The following is a 21,895-nucleotide window of genomic DNA, read 5'->3' as shown; positions in this document are numbered from 1 at the left end:
TAACCAAAAATGAACATTCTTGCTTTTAATTCCAGCACTGAAAGTGTCTGCCAACTTCATACAGCTTCATGGCTTAATTTAAAATAAATTTTACAGGGTCACTCAGGCAAGATTTAGCCAAAATTAAAACTTAGATCTAACATACCACAATTTTCAGGACTATTGCCTAGCTGCTGAGTCTTGATATTCATTGTAAAATCACTTCTTTTCAAAAAATGGCCCTCATGAAATGAGGGCATGAAGACAAAAGTTATGTGAGTTTTATTTTCTTTTTATAAAGTTCTCTATAACTAACACTACATCCAGCCACTTCATCTGTCACTTAGCCTTTAGACAATGTTTACTGCCTGGGAAAAATCAATAATCCTACTTAAATTGGTTTTAATTGAAAAAAGGTGACTCAATTTATTCCTTGAGAGTAGGTGTAAAATGTATTCTAATATCTGGATATAAAGGATAAAGCAGAAAATAAGTCAAACCATTTTAAATGTAAAAGCATTCTTCCACACCACATAATAATCTTCCAAGGCTGAGGAAGCAATGGGAGAAATGTAACTTAGTAATCTTTGAAGCTATAAATTCTTTCAACATCTTTTTCTATGTCTCTGAATTAAAATTCCATTTCTTGGAACACCTAGGTAGTTTGTCATTTCCTGAGTAGCAATGGCAAATTAGTTATGAAGTGTGTAGCACTCCCATTATACACTACCTTCCAACTTAATCTCAATACATGTAGATGTACAAACTAGGAATACATAAAATGATGAGCCTCAGAGGTCAGTGCTGGTCAAGTCCATTATGTTAATACATACCAGAGAAGTTTATCTATCAGACTTTTGATATTCACAATGATACATTAGAATAAGTTAAATGCATATTATTATTTAATCTATCTTACTTTCATTGTTTTGATTCAAAACTCAAAAAATAAATTGACAGTTAATTTCCAATATCTGCCTAACTATTGGAGAGTGTGTCACAATTAAGTAAGAGTTCTTAACCAAAAAACAAACAAGCAAACAAACAAAAAAACATGGAGGTGTTTTTCCATTTATATTTTCTAAACATATTTTGCCTAAACATACAGAAATGTTTGAGGAGAACATTCGTTTATATTTCCCAATTAACTATTTCCAAATTAGTCTATGTGACTGCTGTAGTATTAAGATGTTATGTTTTTTTTGCTTGTTTGTTTATGTTTCTTTTTTGTTAGGTACATCTTAATGTAGTCCAGACCAATCTGGAATTCACCATGTAGTCATATCTGGTTTTGAAATCATGGTGATCCTTCTGCTTCAGGCTCCTAAGTGCTTTAATTACAGGCAAGAGCCACCACTTTGAGTTTGAAGTTTTGGTTTGAATCAAAAAATGTTCCCACCAAAGAATTATGTGTTAAGTGCTCCATTGCCAGCTCATTAGCTTTTAAAAGGTGAGGTGGCTGGATCACAAAGGCTCTAACTTCAGAGAAAAAAATGGACTATTATGTTGCGAGGCATTGTTAGAAGAAGTAGAAAAATCAGGGCATGACATTGCAGAAAATATACTGACACCAGATCTTTCCTATTTTGTTTCTTCACTTCTTAGCCACTGTGAGGTAAGCACCCTTGTTCCACTATGGTGTTATATTATGATATTTTGTCTAATCACAGTTCAGGAACAATGAAGTTAGCTCACCATATATTGAAAACCCTGAAAATTCTAAGCCAAGAATAGTTCTTTTACACTAAGTTGTTTGTTCAATTATTTTTGCCATGAAAAGTTACTGTTAAATGTAATTTGTAATCTGCATTTTTTTTGTTTTTAATCTAAGTTAAAATTTCAGATACAGCTTATATCTGAGCACAAATAACAGTGCACTTTAGTTTCAAAAGAAGCTTCCAATTTGAAGCTACAGTACTACAAGTATCAGGTGCTTCTCATATGTAAATAGAATACCTCTAAGGAGAAATACTTATTTTTGTTTTACATTGAATAAATAAATACTCCCTACTGTCTAGTGTTCACAGTGTCAGAAGGTGTTTGTGTATATTTTATTGTATTTACTGTTAATGTGATGTATTATATATATTGATCTGCATATGTTTAGCCATCCTTGCATCACTTAGATTACTCCTTGCTTATTGCAAGGTATGAAATTTCAGCTTGCTAGTCTTTTAAGAATTTTAAAACTTGTTTATCAGAATTATTTCCCTGGAAATTATTTTCACTCTCATTATCCATTTCTCTTGTAGTGGGTAGCCATTCCAGCTTTGATCTGGAAGTTCCAACCCCCATTGAGGCTTCAGTAACTGTCACGCCTACAAGGCAGGGCCAAGAGAAGGCCCTGAAGACCTGAGATCCAGATGCACCCCTCTCTCTCTGTTCCTGGACCCTGGACGGTGGAGGTTGATGGAGCAGAGTTCTCCAGAGAACAGCACCAGATTGTGACATACCTTTCCAGACCCTGTGACCTACCTATCCCTTCATTTGTAAGTTACGCCACTAATAAACCTCCCTTTTAACTATATGGAGTGGCCTTAATAGTTTTACCAATATCTCTCCATAGGCAGAAGATGAAAATTGTGCCAAATGTGGAGAGTATGGTAAAGAGGAACTTCCCAATGTCCTTCAATACAGCTTCTTTTGAATTTACTTAAATTACATGGGCTTCTCAATGAACTTCTGACTTTCTCACAAAAGTAATAAATCTATGACTTCTCTTTAATTAGAATATATAAGAAATATTTTGTCCATATTCTATTATCTTGATGTCATCATTTATTTGATGTCTCTCTTCACATCAAGTGAGATGGAAAGCAAGTTGCAAGATTGGTTTACTAACTCTTACTTTAGGTGTCTTTATAGGTATATGACTTCGTCTCATATAGTTGTAGCAAATAACCAATAATTACTTATTCAAGGAAACTACAAACCCAAGAATAGTTACATGTAATTAACAAAAGTAATAAACTGTCTCATAAATAATTATTTATGAAAATAAGACATCTACTTTAAAAACATTTATTCTTTAAAGTTTTCACATATGTAAACAACACATTATGATTACCCTTGCTTCCTACTCAACTTCTCTCCCTTAGAACTCTATCAAATCGCTCTCTTCCCTAAAAGTTCCTTTTCTGTATAAATTTTTTTTTTGTTTTGCTTTGGCACAGAAGAAGTTCAGCCAGGGCCATCTGGGAGACCATGGGTTTGGAACGCTATTGAAACCTGGTTGGACAAAACTGATGGAAGTGAATTCAGTTCTTTTCTCTTTCTCTTTGAGAGCCCACCACCCAGCTCCCAAATAAATACACAGAGACTTGTTCTTACTCATGAATGCCTGGCCTTAGCTTGGCTTATTTCTAGCCAGCTTTTCTTAACTTAAATTATCCCATCTACCATCTACCTTTGGGCTTTTACCTTCCTCTATTTTATATGCCTTTCTTTCCTTCTTACTCCATGGCTGGATTTGTGGCTGAGTGGCTAACCCCTGGAGTCATCCTTACCTTCTCCTTTTCTTACTCCTCATTCTTCCTCCTATTTATTGTCTCTGCACACCAGCCCTTTCAGCCTATCCTTTCTCCTGCCCAGTTATTAGCCATTCAGCTCTTTATTAGTTCAATCAGATGTTTTAGGCAAAGTATCACAGCTTTACAGAGTTAAACAAATGCAACATAAAAGAATGCAACATTAAACACATATTCTACAGCATAAACAAATGTCACACATCTTAAAATAATATTCCAAAACATTTCCTCTTCTTGTCTAAATAAAAATGAAAGGCTTTAACTTTAACACAGTAAAACTATATAGGACAAAATCAGTTATCAAGTAAGAGTTACATTCACAATATTCAGTCCATTTTTATGTAGCAAATTCAGAGAAAATACTCCATTATCTATCTTACCTTAGTGATTCCAAAGTTTTGCACCTAATTTACTTTTTATCATAACTAAGAAAATGTAAATAAAAGTATTTATTCTTTAACTCCATCAAAGGCCCCAGAAGGATGTAATATTACCTAACAACAGAGACATCTGGCTGCCTGGACAGTGACCCAAAGGTCCTCTGCAACATTGGGGCATTCATCTTCAGTGTACATGTATAGAGTATCTGGCATATTTTTCAGTGCAGCAGGAAATTTGAAGGACTGTCCCACTTTGTGTCATCAAATCAGTTGCTTTCCTCTGTGTCCTGAAGAATGTCTGGCAGACCCTTCTGTGAAGCAGGAATCTCAAAGTATTGTCCTGTCTTGTTTTGGTAAAGTTCAACAGTCTTTTTCCTATGTCCTACTGGTCAGTCCTACATACTGTCAGCAGTCAAGGCAAGAGCAGTTTCTTGTGTAAATGTCTAGCCTTGCCACATAGAATGCAAACTCCACATAATGTTTCTTTGATGCTCATCATCCTTTCCTTAAATAAATGTCCCTCAATGTCATAAAAAACCTTATTTATTAAACATCTTAAATTGCCATGATCTGTAGGTGTTTGAAAATCATCTATCTACTAAAAATATAGATGTTTAACCTTGAAAACATACCTAATATGACTATAAGTTTGATTATTATAAATTAACTACTAACCTCATTCTTAATGATGCACTCCATTTTAAAATATGCTGCATAGGCATAATACCCCAGACAAGAGTAGAAACATATACACAGTATATAACAAATGTAATTTTAAATCCATATAAATATACCAAAATCCATACCAATTCAAAATATCTGAACTTAATAGTTGTCTTTTTATCCTATATTCCCCTAAATGATAACAAACATTCATAAACCACAACAACCACTCACTCCATCACTTGGGAATGTGGGCATGATCTTCTATAGACTGCTTCCTTTTGTTTGTTGGTGAAAGAATCTTTGGGGGTCCCTGAGAAAATTGAGATAATGGCCAAGTCATGGGAAGACCAACGGTGACATTTGTATATATATATAACCTGGGAAGATTCAGGAAATCTCATCTGATCAAGCATGATTCATATCTACCCTGAAGGAATCCACATCCTCTATTTTCCTATAGAAATAAAAGCAAAACTCTTCCCCCAAAGCAATGCATTTTTGGAATTACATTTTTAAGTTAAGGAATTCTTAAAATATCTAAGCTGGTTTATTTCAGCTGTCTCTCCTTTAATCCTATGTCTCTCAGCAGCTGTCATTTGTTTATCAGCCTTACAAAGTTAAAAATCCTTACAATACTATATAGGATCCAGACTTCATGTGTATTTCCCATAATTACAATGCTTTTTTTTTTATATTACTCTCTTTTTAAAGTCTTTATTGTTTTTAAACTATTTACTTTTTTTCTAAGACTGTCTATATTCTTAATCTTTTCTTTATTATGCCTATATACATTGTTAAACACACTCTGACCTGTTTCAAGTTTTTTTTCTGTCTTGATCTGTCTTTAATGCATGTCTCTATCCTTTTCTGACCACATGACCACTTAAACTGCTAAGTGGCATGGCTAGGACTTCCACCATGGCTTTGGTGGCTGGCTCTGCCCCCTTCTAGGGTCTGTGAATACCAAGCCTAGAGCTCCCTGCCCTATCAGAGGTAGGTGACTTATAACTGACCAAAAAGTGCATTCAAATCCTCAGATCTGGAATGCCAATGACCTTCATTTGCTTAGTTTTTTTTTCTACCTAGAATGAGAAAGACTATTTAAGTGCTCAGCTTTCTCGGGCCCTATGTGGAAATTCAGGCTTCATGCTGGACCACCAAAATTTAGTTGGCTTTTTTTAAAAATATTTTTTGGTACCTACTAACCATTTCCCAAATAAATAATGGAGACTTATTCTTACTAATGAATACCTGGCCTTAGCTTGGCTTATTTCTAGCCAGCTTTTCTTAACTTAAATTATCCCATCTACCTTTTGACTCTGGACTTTTATTCTATATACCTTATTTTTCTTTTTACTCCATGGCTGGATGTGTGGATGGGTGGCTGCCCCCTGGTGTGCTCCTTTCCTTCTCATTTTCTCATTTCTCCCCCTTTTCTCTTTACTCTTTTTATTTATTCTCTCTGCCTGGTAGCCCCACCTATTGCTCTCTTTCCTAGCTATTGCCCATTCAGCTCTTTATTAGACCAATCAGGGGTTTTAGGCAGGCAAATGAACACAGCTTCTCAGAGTTGAACAAATGATACAACACATCTTTGCATTGTTAAACAAATATTCTACAGCATAAAAAAATGTAACACATCTTAAACTAATATTCCACAACAGTGGATGCTCAATTTCCAGAGTCTATCAATGGCACCAATTTCAGTAGGCAGTAGCTGTGGCCTTCTAAGACTCTCTCTCTCACCAGAAGTTAGCTATTGCCGAGTCAATTCTTGTGCAGGCTCACAAAATAAGGATTCTATTTCTGGCACAGTAAATTGTGGTTTTAAAAGAAACCCATCCCAGAGGGTGTAATAGGCCCCCAGGATTAACCTACTAGTGTTGTTTAGGTAACCTGTTTCTGTGACACATTGATAAAAGCTATATTCAATATTCACTGTAGAATCTTCCCTTTTCAGTAAAAGGTAGTGAATGTCAATGCATGCTAAAAGACACTGAGAATAAATGCAATTTGAGTGTTCAACCCTAAACTAGGAATTTATACTACCTTCTCTAAAGCTCTGGGAACATTATGGGTGAGGAGACAGAAATAATGTAGAATCCTGAATATAGGAGCAAGGTCTGTGAAATACCATCCTCACAGGATGACATAAGCATTCAAATTATGAACTCAGTGAAACTGAACTTGCCTATACTGAGCCTGCACAAGAATATCTACACTTTTAGTATGACATGAGACACATTTTATATAGAACTGGAAAATACAACATTTGATCTTGACAGACACTCATAAAATAATTGTATAAGGAAATTCAATAATCAGAATTATGGTGATTGTATACATTTAACTCATAACACTAGGAAAACATTAAAATGTATATGTAATTGAATATCCAAAAACAAATTATAATTTTTATAGGTCTAATTCAATAACTAATCTGATGAAAAGATGTTAAGTGTGAATTCAGAGTAATAGAAATTAACTTGATATTATTTACTTTCTCATGGATGTAATAGAAATACCCATTGTTAGCAGTAATATGTGTGTGTGTATACATATATATGTGTGTGTAAAATAAGTAAATCAAAGATTATACTGCTAAATTATTTATGTTGATTTTATAAGTAGAATGTTCAAAACAGCATTCATTTACTTACCTGAGTAATTTTAATATATTCATGTGTGATTGATTCACTAATTTTATAATGTACTTTTAAAAATATCATTCTTTATTGAATTTGAGAGAGTTTATTAATCAGTTAACATGCCTAGTTGTGTTACCTTGATATAGTTGGACATAAGCTAAAGGTAATAACTAAGAGTACAAGAAAGTCAGAAAAAGAACCAAAGAGGACTCTTTTATATAGGAAATTTCTAAATTTAAATGTTAATTACTTTTTAATTGTTTATGTTTATAAATATGACTTTACTTGATTTAGATAAATTTGAAACTGTAATAATGTAATAAGATACAGCAAAGGAAGCAGTTTGAAATTTCCAGGTATAGTCTGCCTGTCTCTTTTCCTTTGCATATTTTTTATTACTGATATTATTGTATTGTAATGACTTCATATCTAGCTCTCTTTCTCTAGTGCTACATTTAAAAATATTTCTTCAGAAATAGAAGTGGTAAAACATTTCTGTAATCTCGGCACTTGGGAAGTGGAGGTATGAGGAAATGGAATTCAAAGACAGCAGAAAACCTGGGTTCTATTTTGAGCACCTACAGGGTGGTGCAATGATAACAAATATTTAGGGCACAGTGGCACATGTCTTTAATCTCAGCACTTAAGAGGCAGAGGCAGTAGATCTCTGTGAGTTCTAGCCCAGTATGGTCTATATAGCAAGTTATAGGACAGCCAAGGCTGTTAGACAGAGAAACCCTGCCTTGAAAAGAAAAATAAATAAACAAACAAAAGAGAATAATAAGCAAGCTCAACCATTCAACAGTCATGTCTCTACTCCCATTTTTCTATTTTCCAATTGCATATATCAATGTTCAAAATTTTGGGTATAACTATATTTTCATGTGTACATAATATCATTTAATCATATTACTTTATATTACCATCTCTTTTCCCCCTTCTACCTCTCTCTTGTTGCCGGTATTCTTTTCAAATAGGCCCCTACTACTTTCATGTCTTCAAAAATAAATCTACATTCTGTACATGTAAAAGGAATTATGTGATAACTGGCATTTTCTTAGTGGGACAAAGGACATAATTTTTGTCCTCCTTTCGCATAAATAATACTCTGTTGTGAAGTATAATATTCTCGTTTCATTGGATATTTTGCTATTTACTATAACATGTGTCCTATGAATATCTTTGACAATGTATCCTAATCTAATCAACAACAAATTGGCTAATAATTACTTTAGTGAAATTGAAATTTTATACACACACACACACACACACACACATACACACACACACACACACACACACACACACACACACATATATATATATATATATATATATATATATATATATATTCATATCCTTAATGAAGAGTTCTGATAGTATTTGAAATGTCAGATGTGAACCTACTTAATTTTTTTTAATTCATTTAAGCACACTGCTTTGGAGAAAGGTTGTTTCAGTTCATATTTCTAACAACAATATGTTTTAATTTCTTCTGATTCCTTTCTAGCATTGAATTTTTTTTTGGTTTTTCGAGACAGGGTTTCTCTGTGTAGCTTTGTGCCTTTCCTGGAACTCACTTGGTAGCCCAGTCTGGCCTCGAACTCACAGAGATCCTCCTGGCTCTGCCTCCTGAGTGCTGGGATTAAAGGCGTGCACCACCACCGCCTGGGCTAGCATTGAATATTTTAATTTGGTAAAAATTTGATAGAGCTAGACATGTAGATCAATGGTAGAACACTTGCATTTGCATATATAAATCTTTGGTTCAATCCTCAAAATTGTAAAAAAAATAACTTAATAAAATAAAATAAAGATATGCTTATTTTATTTTTCTCCTTTTATTAAAAATAGATTCTTTTAGAGTAGCTGTGGTGGTACATACCTTTAATCTGAGCATGTGGGAGGCAGAAGCAGGAGAATCTTGAATCTCTGAATTTAACCTTAGCCTGGTCCAAAGATTGAGTTCCAGGACAGCCAGGGCTACACAGAGAAACGGTCTGGAAAACAAAACAAAACAAAAAAAACAAAACAAAAAACAAAACAAAATGAAACAAAAGTTTTCTCATGCAATATATCCTGATTATAGTTTCCCCTCCCTCTACTTCTCCCAGTTCCTCTCTACCTCCCCTCCCATCTGAATCCACTCCGTTTCTGTCTATGTAAAAGAAATAGAAAATCTCTTAATAAAAAGAAAAAAAGTTAAAAATAGAGATAAAAATGAAACATAAGAAAATAAAATATAATACAAAAAAACAAAACCATCATACCGAATTTGGACCAGGAAAACCAAGAGATGGAAAAAAGCCCAAGAGAAGGCACAAGAATCAGAGGGTGACTTGTTCACTCAGAAGTCACATAAAAGTACTAAACTAAAAGCTATAATGTAGGAGTGATCCTGGGGCCCGGCCCGGTGGCCCGCGTGGCCTGCCCTTTGTGCTTGCAGCCCGCATCTGCGCCCAGGGCCACCGTGTCGGGCTCCCCGGCGCGCTGCCCGGCCTGGGATGTGCCAGGGATGTGAGCCCGCCGGCCCTGTGGCTCCTGGCAGCTGGGCACGGGGCAATGGAGCTAAGCATGAAGAAGTTCACGGTGCGCAGGTTCTTCTCCGTGTACCTGCGCAAGAAGTCGCACTCCAAGAGCTCCAGTCTGAGTCGCCTCAAGGAAGAAGGCATCGTAAAGGAGATTGATATCAGCAACCATGTGAAGGAAGGCTTTGAGAAGGCAGACCCTTCCCAGTTTGAGCTGCTGAAGGTTTTGTGACAAGGATCCTATGGGAAGGTGTTCTTGGTGACGACAGTCACAGGATCGGATCCCGGTCAGCTCTATGCCATGAAGGTCCTGAATAAAGCCACCTTGAAAGTGCAGGACCGGGTCAGATCTAAGATGGAGAGAGACATCCTGGCAGAAATGAATCACCCTTTCATCATCAAACTGCATTATGCCTTTCAGACCGAAGGCAAGCTCTACCTGATTCTGGACTCCCTGCGGGGAGGGGACCTCTTTATCAGGCTTTCCAAAGAGGTTATGTTCACTGAAGAGGATGTCAAGTTCTACCTGGCTGAGTTGGCCTTGGCTCTGGACCACCTTCAAGGCCTGGGGATCATCTACAGGGATCTGAAGCCAGAGAATATCCTCCTGGATAAAGAGGGACATATTAAGATCACAGATTTTGGCTTGAGCAAGGAGGCCATCGACCACGACAAGAGAGCCTATTCGTTCTGTGGGACTATTAAATATATGGTGCCTGAGGTGGTGAACCAGCCGGGACACATGCAGAGTGCTGACTGGTGGTCCTTTGGTGTGCTCATGTTCGAGATGCTCTCAGGGTCCCTGCCATTCCAGGAGAAGGACAGGAAGGAAACCATGGCCATCATCCTCAAAGCCAAGCTGGGCATGCCACAGTTCCTCAGCATGGAGGCACAGAGCCTGCTGAGGGCTCTCTTCAAGCGGAACCCCTGCAACTGGCTAGGTGCTGGCACTGACAGAGTGGAGGAGATCAAGTGTCACCCTTTCTTTGTCACCATTGATTGGAATAAGCTGTACCGCAAGGAAATCAAGCCACCCTTCAAGCTTGCAGTGGGCAGGCCTGAAGACACCTTCCACTTTGATCCCGAGTTTACTGCAAGGACACCCACAGACTCCCCCGGTGTCACCCCAAGTGCAAACGCCCATCACCTGTTCAGAGGATTCAGCCTCGTGGCCTCCAGTCTGGTCCAGGAGCCCTCCCAGCAAGACATGCCCAAGGCCCCATTCACCCAATTGTGCAGCAGTTGCATGGGAACAACATCCACTTCACTAATGGCTATGAGATCAAGGAGGACATCTGGGTGGGCTCCTACTCGGTCTGCAAGCGTTGTGTACACAAAGCCACTGACGCTGAGTAGGCTGTGAAGATCATCGATAAGAGCAAAAGGGACTCCTCAGAAGAGATCGAGATCCTCCTGCCGTATGGCCAGTACCCCAACATCATCACCCTAAAAGACGTGGCAGGATTATTTTAATACCTGTTCTTTAAAGTGCAGCAGCAGGCGGCTGTGGCATGTAACCCCAGCGTCCCGAGCGTTTCCCTTGCCTCTCCAGTGAACCCTTACCCAACGCAATGAAGGGTCCTCTGTTCTCTACACAGTGACTGAGGCTCCCCCGCAGCACATTGTCACCACCTGTTTGGGTTTTAGAAGCTACAGAATTTGTCCTGGGAAACCCCAGCCTACATCCCAGGCCTCCCATACCCATACCCAGTGGTCATTTTTGGCAGCTCCTGTCCTGATTGGGATGAGAACATGATGAGTGCCCCACTGAAGGGGAGTGGGGGGCTTGTCAGATTCTACCCCAAAGTCAATGGCGGGTAAACCTTGAGCATCCGCTGTCTTACAGTCGTGTGATTTTAAATTCCTTGTGTGCCCTGATTTGGGGATATTGTTTGGCTTTTTAAGTGAGGATAGTATCTTGTGCTATCTAATGTTGGGAGTATTGTTTATAAATGGTGTTCTTCCTTAAGATGCCCTTTGGGATTTTCCCTGCGTTGTACTGATTCTCTCAAGCACAGGAAATACATGCTGTGACTCTTCATTCTCTCTGGCGGGTTTTGCCACCCTTCACCACCTGCAAGACTGTGAGACCCCTGGATTGGAAAGGACTCTGTGGTCCCTGTGTGGCCGGGAAATGTGGAAGGCGAAGCCAGCATGGCTCATCCGTGCAGGTGACACACACCTGTCCACCCTGCCCCACGGCGCACTGCATTTACATGCTCAGCAGTTAGGTTTACAATCCACTCCATGTTCACACTTTCTGTCTGTGTTTGGGACGGGCGGCCACTGTACAGATATTTATTATGCTTTCCAGACTTCCCCATGAGATATTTTGAATAAACATGGATTTTATGAAGTGTAATATTTTTCTGGAATAACGAGAAAAAAAGCTATAATGTATATGCCAAGGATCTGGTGCAGACACTTCCAGGCCTTTGGCTTGCTGCTTCTGTCTCTATAAATTCATATGAGCTTTGCTCAGTTGATTTAACGGGCCTTGCTTTCTTGGTGCCCTCCTTTTCCTCTGCTCTTACACACTTTCAACCTCCTCTTCAGCAGGATTTCCTGAGCTCTGAGTGGAAGGATTTGATGGAGACATCCCTTTTAGAGACTGATATTCCGTGTAATACCTGGCTGTGGGTGTCTGTATTCCCATCTACTGCAGGAAGAAACTTCTCTAATGATGGCTGAATGAGACGCTTGTCTTTGAGTACAGCTGAATGTCATTAGGAGTCTCTAGCAGTCCTTTATCATTTTATTTTCTTTGAACCTGTAGTACTTTTTGGCATATACCCATTTTATATTATTTTGAAATCTAGTGAAGTTGAGCATGTTTTATTATTTAAATATTCATGTTTTAAAACTTTTGAACTCATGTCCTTTGCCTACTTCTCTATATATTTTTAAGACTTTATTTTATTATACATTTATTCAAGCAACATTTGCAAACAAGCAGAAATCCTAATTCTTGTATATATTTTACACCACCAATTTTATTCACATTTCTCTTACTTGTCTTTTTAAATCACTTAACATTTTTTTTTCATTTAAGAATAGTTTGATGTTCATGTTTTCCTTCCTTTTTAGGCTTGGTTTTCTGTGTGATTTATGTATTCTAACTTTAGTTAAATGACTTACATTTAACTAATTGAATTCAGTCATTTATAAAAAATAGTGTGGCCTTTTAAAAAGCTTCACTTATTTATTTCAGTAAAATTCTAATTTTACATCCAAGATTCTTTAGTTTAATAATGCTTCCTATGAGTTTCCATAATTTTGTTATAAGTTTTGCATATTATAGGATTTTATTAAATTTAACACTTACATATATATTTGTCCATCTTGATATTTTCATTTTATATTCCTTATGAAAGGGAAAGGCTTATGAAGACTCTGTTTCATGAGCAAAAGACTAAAAAGCATCATATGAGTCCTTATATCCTCAGTGCCTGTGCTTGATTAGAAAATAGTTAACACATAATTATGTACATCTTTACTACCATCTTATGTCATTATTATTTGAGCTATATATGAATTCAGCTCTCACAGAATAACTAAGCTGGAACTGAAATTGTTGATATATACATTAACAAAAGCCATAGGTTACAGTTTTCTTGACAAAGGATATTCATAAATTAATAGAAGATATAACACTAGAAGCTTCATTTGATGTCCAAACTACTATTTTTTATACTATGACATTCTGGCCTTGACAAAGGTTAAGTATTTCAACATCTTAATTGACATACAATCTGAGATAGATAGATGATAGATAGATGATAGATAGATAGATAGATAGATAGATAGTTTCAAGTATACCTCTGGATACAAAATGAATGTAAAAACTTATATGCTCATAGTATTCATAAGAATAATTCTTCTCTAATTACAAGATCTCTAACTCAAATGCCTTCAAATTCAAGAGTTATGGTAATGGAGGAAAAGAGAACATAATTAGGTAAGAAGGGTAGAGTCTGTGATATATTACAAAGTCCATTCTGTCTAAGGTAATAAAACACCTTAATATATACTATTTAAGTTAAGTAAAAACATTTGGGAAATCTGAACAATATTCAGAGAATGTGAGAAAGTGGAGCATTCAGCCTTAAATGGAATATCTTTTTATATCCTGATCTTCAAGGCTCAGGGATATATTCAGAAGGTGAGGCAGAGGAAGTGAAAGAACCAAAGATGATGGGAGACTCCAAGGAAATATTGTCTTCAGATACAACATAAGCCGGGCGGTGGTGGCTCACGCCTTTAATCCCAGCACTCGGGAGGCAGAGCCAGGTGGATCTCTGTGAGTTCGAGGCCAGCCTGGTCTACCAAGTGAGTTCCAGGAAAGGCGCAAAGCTACACAGAGAAACCCTGTCTCGAAAAACAAAAACAAAAAAAAAAACAAAAAAAAAAACAAAAAAAAAAAAAAAAAAAAAAAAAAACAGATACAACATAATTTATGCATATATGGATTCACATGGAGCATGACAGCTCACACAGGCTCACACATGTTCAAATGAGACAAAGTTCCAGCACTGAGAAAGTGAAGTGAACACAAAATCTCACCCTTACCAAAAGCTAATTGCAATTGATACCAACTATGGGAGAGAAATCAGTTTTCTCCAATGGAGTATTATTGTATATTTCAAGTACAAGCACAGTCCAAGGCAGGTTCCATGCCAAGGAGCAGTTTGCCAACATAAAATGGATTTGTTATTTCTTTAAATTAATTAATTTATTTATTTTAAATCTTAACCACAGCTTCCCTGCCCCCTGTCCTCCCATTCATACACCCCTCCTTCCCTTCACTGCCCCCTCAATCCTGCTGTCCTCCAAATTACTCAGAAAGTGACAGACCTCCCATGGACTTCAGCAAAGAATGGCATATCAAGCTGCCATAAGACTAAGCACCTCCCCCTGTATTCAGGCTGAGCAAGGCAATCTAGCATGAGGAAGAGATTCCCAAGAGCAGGTCAAAACTCCAAGGACAACCCTTGTTCCCATTGTTGGGAGACTAAGCTACACAACTGTCACAGATATGCAGAGGGCCTAGGTTGGCTCCATGTAGGCTCCCTGGTCGTTGGTTCAGACTCTGTGAGTTCCCATGAGCTAGGCTAGTGGTTTCTGTGGGTTTTCCTGTAATGTTTTTGGCCCCTCTGTTTCCTACAATCCTGCCTCCCTTTATTCAGTAGGACTCCCTGAACAAGGCCAAATGTTTGGCCATGGGTCTCTGAGTCTGCCTGAATCAGTCACTGGATGAAGGCTCTCTGATGACAACCAGGATAGTCATCAATCCAATCACAGAATATGGCCAGTTCAGGCTATGCATCCAGTGTTGTCAGGATTCTTAGCTAGGGCCATCCTTGCAGACTTCTGGGAGTTTCTCTTACATCCTTTCTACCCAATTCCATAAAGCCCCTCTTTCTAGTCTTCTCCCTCATTACTGTCATCCTTCTTCCACACCCCAAATTGAACCCTCTATTTCCCATGTCCATCCATCCCCAGTCCAATTATATAGCTGTTGGTCAGCTCCATGCTACAATTACCATGATTGCACAATTGGGGATAGCTTGACAGTGCTGTTATTCTTGTGCTTTTTATACATTACAGTTCGATGGGTGTATTGATAACTTTTCTCCTTTGGCAGCTTACATGGCAACTTCCTATACCATGAGAGCTCTCAGAGAGAAGGTTTCCAACTGAGAAACAGTCTGATTTCTCCAAGTTGTTTGGCCAAAGTATGTAGTCCTTCAGAAATTGGGTCTTGCCTTCCAGTTCTTCTAGGCAACAAGAAACAAGTACTATCAACTATTTTTTTGGTGGGGTCTTTTAGAACATCTTACCAATGATTCAAAGAGAATTACTCCTTCTCTGTACTTGGGTTTTGATAGATAGTCTGGGTACTGGTGGTGGCATTATCTCAGCACAGGTGATAACAGTATTAAAACACACACACATCAAAATATTGACTAACTGACGAAGTTTTTATTGATAGTGTCAATGATGTCCTACAGTCAAAAAAAAAAACAGAACAGAAAGCAGAAAGAAGTATAAAATTTACATCTTGAAGAGAAAAAGAGGAAGTTTATGGTTATAGCCAAGATATGAACTGAAAGAGAAGATATAATTGCTAAGGAAATTAACCCAGTTGAGGAGAGTAAGCCTACTGTTATGCACTGGGACAATGGGAAAATTGCCCTGAGAATAAGAATCTACCTTAGATAAACTCTCTGCTTGCAAACTGAAACACCCTAAGAACTTTCCTGCTCCCAGAAAACAAACAACAGCTGCTGCAAATGTGGTCCAAGTAGTTCAGGGTCCCAGCCAAGCTCCCAGTCCAACTTAGCAGTGTTATCAAAATGGCACTAGCTTTGGGGCATGAAAGATATAAGATGGAGAAGTTCTTAGATTCTTCCTCTGATCTGAGAGAGCTGCCATTGTGACAAATTGTAGCAGGGCTACATGCAGTTCCTCTAAGGAGGCCATGAGATACGATTACAGGAAGTGGTGAAATTAAAGCCTATATTGCAGTGAAGACCTAAAAATATTGGTGATGCCGCAGCTGTGAGACATTTTTGAAAGAGAGCTGCATATCCAGAGTGGAATCAGCTGAAGGGAGAGATCTATGCTGCAGTCAGAAAGGCTGGCATCACAGAGCCATCTAAGACATTTTAAATTGAAGCCACAGACAGCAGACAAGGAGATACAGAATTTAGTATTTGACCTGGTGAGTTTCATTCTTTCTTTGGCCATATTTTTCATCACTATGCCTCCATTCCTCCTCTTCAATATCATATCCTATATAACCGAATGTTAGAAGCATATAGTTTTAAGATGATTTTTATTTCTTATTTTTTTCATATAATATATTCAATCATGGCTTTCCTTACCCAGACTCCTCCAAGATCCTTCCCACTTCCCTACCTACCCAACTCCATGCCCTTTCTTTCTCTCTTCCTTTGGAAATCACACAAAAAGGAAAAAAAACAATATTTTTTTAAAAGAAAGAAAAACACAAGAAACAAATACACATTTCTGTACAGTTCACAGTATGATCTATAATAGACATATTTTTGGTTTTGATGAGTCAATTTACTAAGATTACAGCAATTTAAAGTAAAATAAAAAATAATACTTAGATAATAGATAGATAGATAGATAGATAGATAGATAGATAGATAGATAGATAAGTAGATAGGTAAGTAGATAGATAAGCAGCAATATTTCATCAAATTGGGTACTTAAAACATTAAATAAATTGAATAAGGAATTCCCTGTAAAGCTGGAGTTTCTAATAAATATTCCTAAGCATTTCCTCAGTTGAAGCATCCAAATAAAACAGATAGCATAGCAACATATAGAAATACCATTATTAAAACATGAAATAACTTCAAACACTAACTGGAGAAGTTGAGATAGGCAGTTGAAGCTCCCAATTGAGCTTTTTCTCCATGGCTGAATGTCCTACAGCTGAACATTTAGCTTCTCCTGCCTAATGCAGGCACATTTCTATTATGGAACAAAGAAAAATATATCTATGGCAAACATATTTCATTTCAGTTGTTCTCATGTTTACAATGTTTATACTCTTGCACTGTTTTTATATCCTCTCTGCCTTGTCACAGAGATCAACGCACCAGAGAAGGGGCCTTAGAAGATAGCTTGAAATAAAAACAATTAAGTCTAAAATGGGTGGATTACTGTTTCCAGAGTCAGTTTCTCAGTGACCTCAAACAATTGCATAATAACTTATCAATATAAGGTATTATGTATTACTTATACATATGGTTCTATTTATTGTCACCTTCAATTTCTCTTATGTCCCTCCAACCCCTATTTCTTTCTCCTCAAAAGTCCCATTCTTACATTCATGTCTGCTTTGTTTTGTAACCCAAAGATTTTAATCAGGGCTGCCTTTGTGACTATGAGTTTACAACTATTCATTATAACAATGTTAGTTCATCATAGGCCCAACAAATGAGAGCATCTGCCTCTCCCCTGGAATCCATCACTTACCCATAGTTCAGCATCAAGTGGTAGGGAAATATGGGAACTACCTCAAACTATTATTGGATGGTAAGTTGGTAAGTGTTTTCATTCCAAAAGATATTAAGTATATGAGGTGATAAATTCATTAAATAGCTCTATTTAGTCATTTCACAGAGTACAATATATACATATTCCAAAACAACATGCTTCTTTTTCTAAATATATGAAAATTCTGACACTTTCAATAAATAAACACAGAAATGTAATTAAGAAACAGGACATATCATTACCACTAATAAAACCACCTCCCTAAATGCAAGGCAAAAGTCAGAGAGCTAAGTTTCTTTCTCTAGTCTAGAGAGATGCCCCGTCCAGCGGGGTGTCAACGGTGGTGACCCACCTGTGGGAGAGAATGAAAGAAATGGGGAGACACGAAGGAAGACAGCAAGACAGGGTTCTGGTCAAGCTGCAAATTTTATTCTCCTCAGCAAGGCTTATATAATAGCATGGGAGGGGGAGGGGGCAGGAAGGAGGGAAGGAGTGCAGGATGTGCCATATGTGCAGGTGAAGGGAGACGTGCAAGTCATAAGGCTGCAGGGTGTTGCGCTAGGTGGTAAGGTCACTGGTCAGGGCCCATTGTTCTATTGCTATGCTACCTGACCTACATGACCTGTTCTTTATCTTTGGGGGCATCTGGTTTAGGGCCTGTGGCTTGTTCTCTGGCCTAGCTAGTACTTTTCCATGGTTCATGTTTGGCCCCTGACAGAGAGACAAAAATGGAATTACAGGCACTACTGTATAAGTGATTGTGCAATATATGCCTAAGACAGAAAGTGGGCTTGTCTAGAAAGTGACAGATGCTTGCACATATCTTCAGAGCAGTACATTTTAAAAAATTCAGTATATGAACCTAAACTCCAAGCTATGTGCTCTGCAAAAATGGTAGTAAAATGTTTAGCAAATAATTTAAATAAAATGAATTTACTGTACTTCTTTTTAAAGTTTGGAATAGAATAAAAATATTTTTTTACCTGTTTGAGAGTCTTAGTCTTTACAAAGCAGTTTTGATTTTCTACTTTAAAAAATTTAATTACTCTCTTTAACCCAAAAGGAACCATACTACTAACTTCAAACGAATACTAATGAACAAAAATAATTTAAAAGCTTTATTAAGTTCAATTAATTGGTTGTAACATTCTAATTTTGTCATGCTTTAGTAACCACTATATTGTAAGTAATTTTGATGATATCCAATTCAGTTGCAAACAAGTTTTGCATAGTAAAGCAAAAATTGAGTTGTCTTTATAATTACCAAAATCATTGGTCTGTTTGGTATTTTTGATAAATTGGTTAATTAGCTTTTTTATTGCATTCCAAGTTTCAGCATAATAAAACAAAGGTAATTTATTTTCTGTATAAAGTAATATATCTATATTTCTAACACCCAAAACTTATAAAAAGCCTAAAATAACCTCTTCATATAACAGTTGCTACTTAATAATGGCTTTAGACATTTTTCTTACAGTTTGGATATTATTGAAATAGACAAAATCATAAGATTCTGTCAAATGAAAGATTATTATTTGAAAGATTGAAGCTTATAATATAAAATTTTATTTATTCCCTGCTCATTCTAGCATGATATTAAACTCTGTGAGTCAAAAACCACATCATAAAAGTCAGGAAGTGACTATTTATGCAACATGCATCTGTGACAAGTGGTGTGTTTACCATGATGTTTGGCAGTCTTAAAACACTGAATGAAATTCATGGTTTAGATTTACCTTCAAAGACAAACCTTCATTTTGGTGAAAAGTGTGTTAGGTATGTATTAACACATAAACGTTGGCTAAGAGAACCATGAGTTTTACAGAATTTGAATAAGTATTAGGTAATATATTTAGGAAACTTACATCATTGAAACCTTCAGCACAATCCCCTTAACAAATGAATCATAAATAAACCATTTTTGAAGGTCATTTAACTACTTTTGACTACTGTGTGAATAAGCCCAAACAATGGCTAAATAAATTTTCTGACAGAAAGAAAATATATGGGTCGGGCAGCGGTGGTGCATGCCTTTAATCCCAGCACTTGGGAGGCAGAGCCAGGCACATGTCTGTGCATTCAAGGCCAGCCAGGTCTACAGAGCAAGTTCCAGGGGAACCAAAACTACACAGAGAAACCCTGTCTCAAAAAAAGAAAGAAAGAAAGAAAGAAAGGAAGGAAGGAAGGAAGGAAGGAAGGAAGGAAGGAAGGAAGGAAGGAAGGAAGGAAGAAAGAAAGAAAGAAAGAAAGAAAGAAGAAAGAAAGAAAGAAAGAAAGAAAGAAAGAAAGAAAGAAAGAAAGAAAGAAAGAAAGAAAGAAAGAAAGAAAATATATGATAGTCTTTGATGAAAATTTAACCATAAAGACAAGTTTCTTGGGGTCTAAATTACTATTTGATTATTGAAAATTTACTATTTGCCACACACCAATTTAATTCTGATTATTTTAATCTCTGAGAAGATATTAGTAACTACATCTAAAATGATAATCTCAGGGTTGTGTTTTATATTTGACCTATGGACCATTGGCATAAAATGGACTTAAGGATGATATATGTTTATGTAAAGCCAGTGATAATGGGAGTTGTATCATATAAAGTACATTGGAGCCTATTTGCAATCGTTCTGTACATGATTCTGATTCATGTTAGCCTCAATATCTTTTATTACCTATGGATTATTTTAGAATCTGGATAATATTGACCCTTTTCATAGTTGTGTGTAAGCATATGTGTATATTTCTTGACACACATATGTATGTGTGTATGTATACATAATTTTGTATAACATCTCTAGGAGCCCATAAACTTGCCAAACCATATTTATGTACTGTATAGGAAAGTCATGTACGCTCTTGTAAGCTTCATTTGATCAACATAGTATGCTCTTTTTTGCCACAAAGTTGCTTGGAACTATTTGGAATTAGATTATTTAACAGTGTTTACGCATTGTGTCTATCAAATTTTTTAATATAAAATTGCTATTATGGGAGATGTTTATCTTAAATTATTGTCACTGTTATTTCTAAAATTAAAAGATTTTTTAATGAAGCTAAAGTAGTTAGGCCTAAGAAGTTGGCATTTGAGGTAGAAGGGCGGGTTCTAAATTTCCTCTCCTTGGCACTGAATCATCTCATTTGCCTGACTCTATTAGTGTCTCTACTTAATCTTTGTTATTTGACTATCCTTAACAGAAAACAAAATATTTTACCTTCACTAGTGTTTTATAATCAACACTATATTTTCTTAATAAAAGACTAATTTTTACTGCCTATTAATTTCAAATATAAGCAAATTGCTCTAACAAATTAGGAAAACACAACTTTTTAAATGAAGTCAATTAAATATAATGTGAATATTGTATTAAATTGAGAACCTAATGAGTACTGGATGTTATATCAATCTAATATTAAAGGGTTAAAGACCACAGACATTTGGAGAGGATGGAGACTATGTGGTAACACAACAATTTTTAGCAGTGCCTCATTGTAGGGGAATCCAGTTAATTGGGACGAATCTAGAGTTAATAAGTAAATCATTCACCAGAGTAACTTTCTATTACTGATTACATACTTATTGATAAACACAAACTGGTATGATTATTCGTTGTCCCCATTTATACCTATACATAAAGAACCCCAGAGAATCTAAGTACAGAATTTAGCTGATACACTTTAGGCTTATATTAGTCATTTCAGCCTAAGGATTAAAGCTCTTCTAACCAACTTGCTTTTCCCTTATGTAGTAGACACAATGCAAACAGATACTTTTTCTTTTATTACTTTATATTTTTCATACAATATATTCTTATCCTATTATTTCCCATTCCTGATCTCTTCCCAGATCCTTTTCACATATTTGGACACCCAACTTCATATGCTTTCTCTCTAAAAATCAATGAAAATTAAAACAAACAAACAGGAAAAATGAATAAGACAAAAATACACCAAAACAAAAATCCCATTAAAAAACATAGGGTCCTAAATCACTAATAAAAAGACATAGGCTAACAGAATGGATACAAAAACAGTATTCATCCTTCTGATACATACAAGAAATATACTTCAACATCAAAGATAGACATTACCTCAGATAAAGAGTTGGAGAAAGATTTTCCAAACAGTCCAAAAAAGCA

At 36.5% G+C, this 21,895-nt stretch overlaps 1 pseudogene; it reads left to right on the top strand.

The window, feature by feature from the left end:
- The first annotated feature begins 9,743 nt into the window (after window positions 1-9,743).
- On the top strand, window positions 9,744-11,201 carry LOC102907675 (ribosomal protein S6 kinase alpha-2 pseudogene; annotated as a pseudogene).
- The last annotated feature ends 10,694 nt before the right edge of the window (window positions 11,202-21,895 follow it).

This window comes from Peromyscus maniculatus, chromosome X (genome assembly GCF_049852395.1).
Source record: "Peromyscus maniculatus bairdii isolate BWxNUB_F1_BW_parent chromosome X, HU_Pman_BW_mat_3.1, whole genome shotgun sequence".
Classification (NCBI taxonomy): domain Eukaryota; kingdom Metazoa; phylum Chordata; class Mammalia; order Rodentia; family Cricetidae; genus Peromyscus; species Peromyscus maniculatus.
This window is presented reverse-complemented; position numbering and strand designations above follow the sequence as displayed.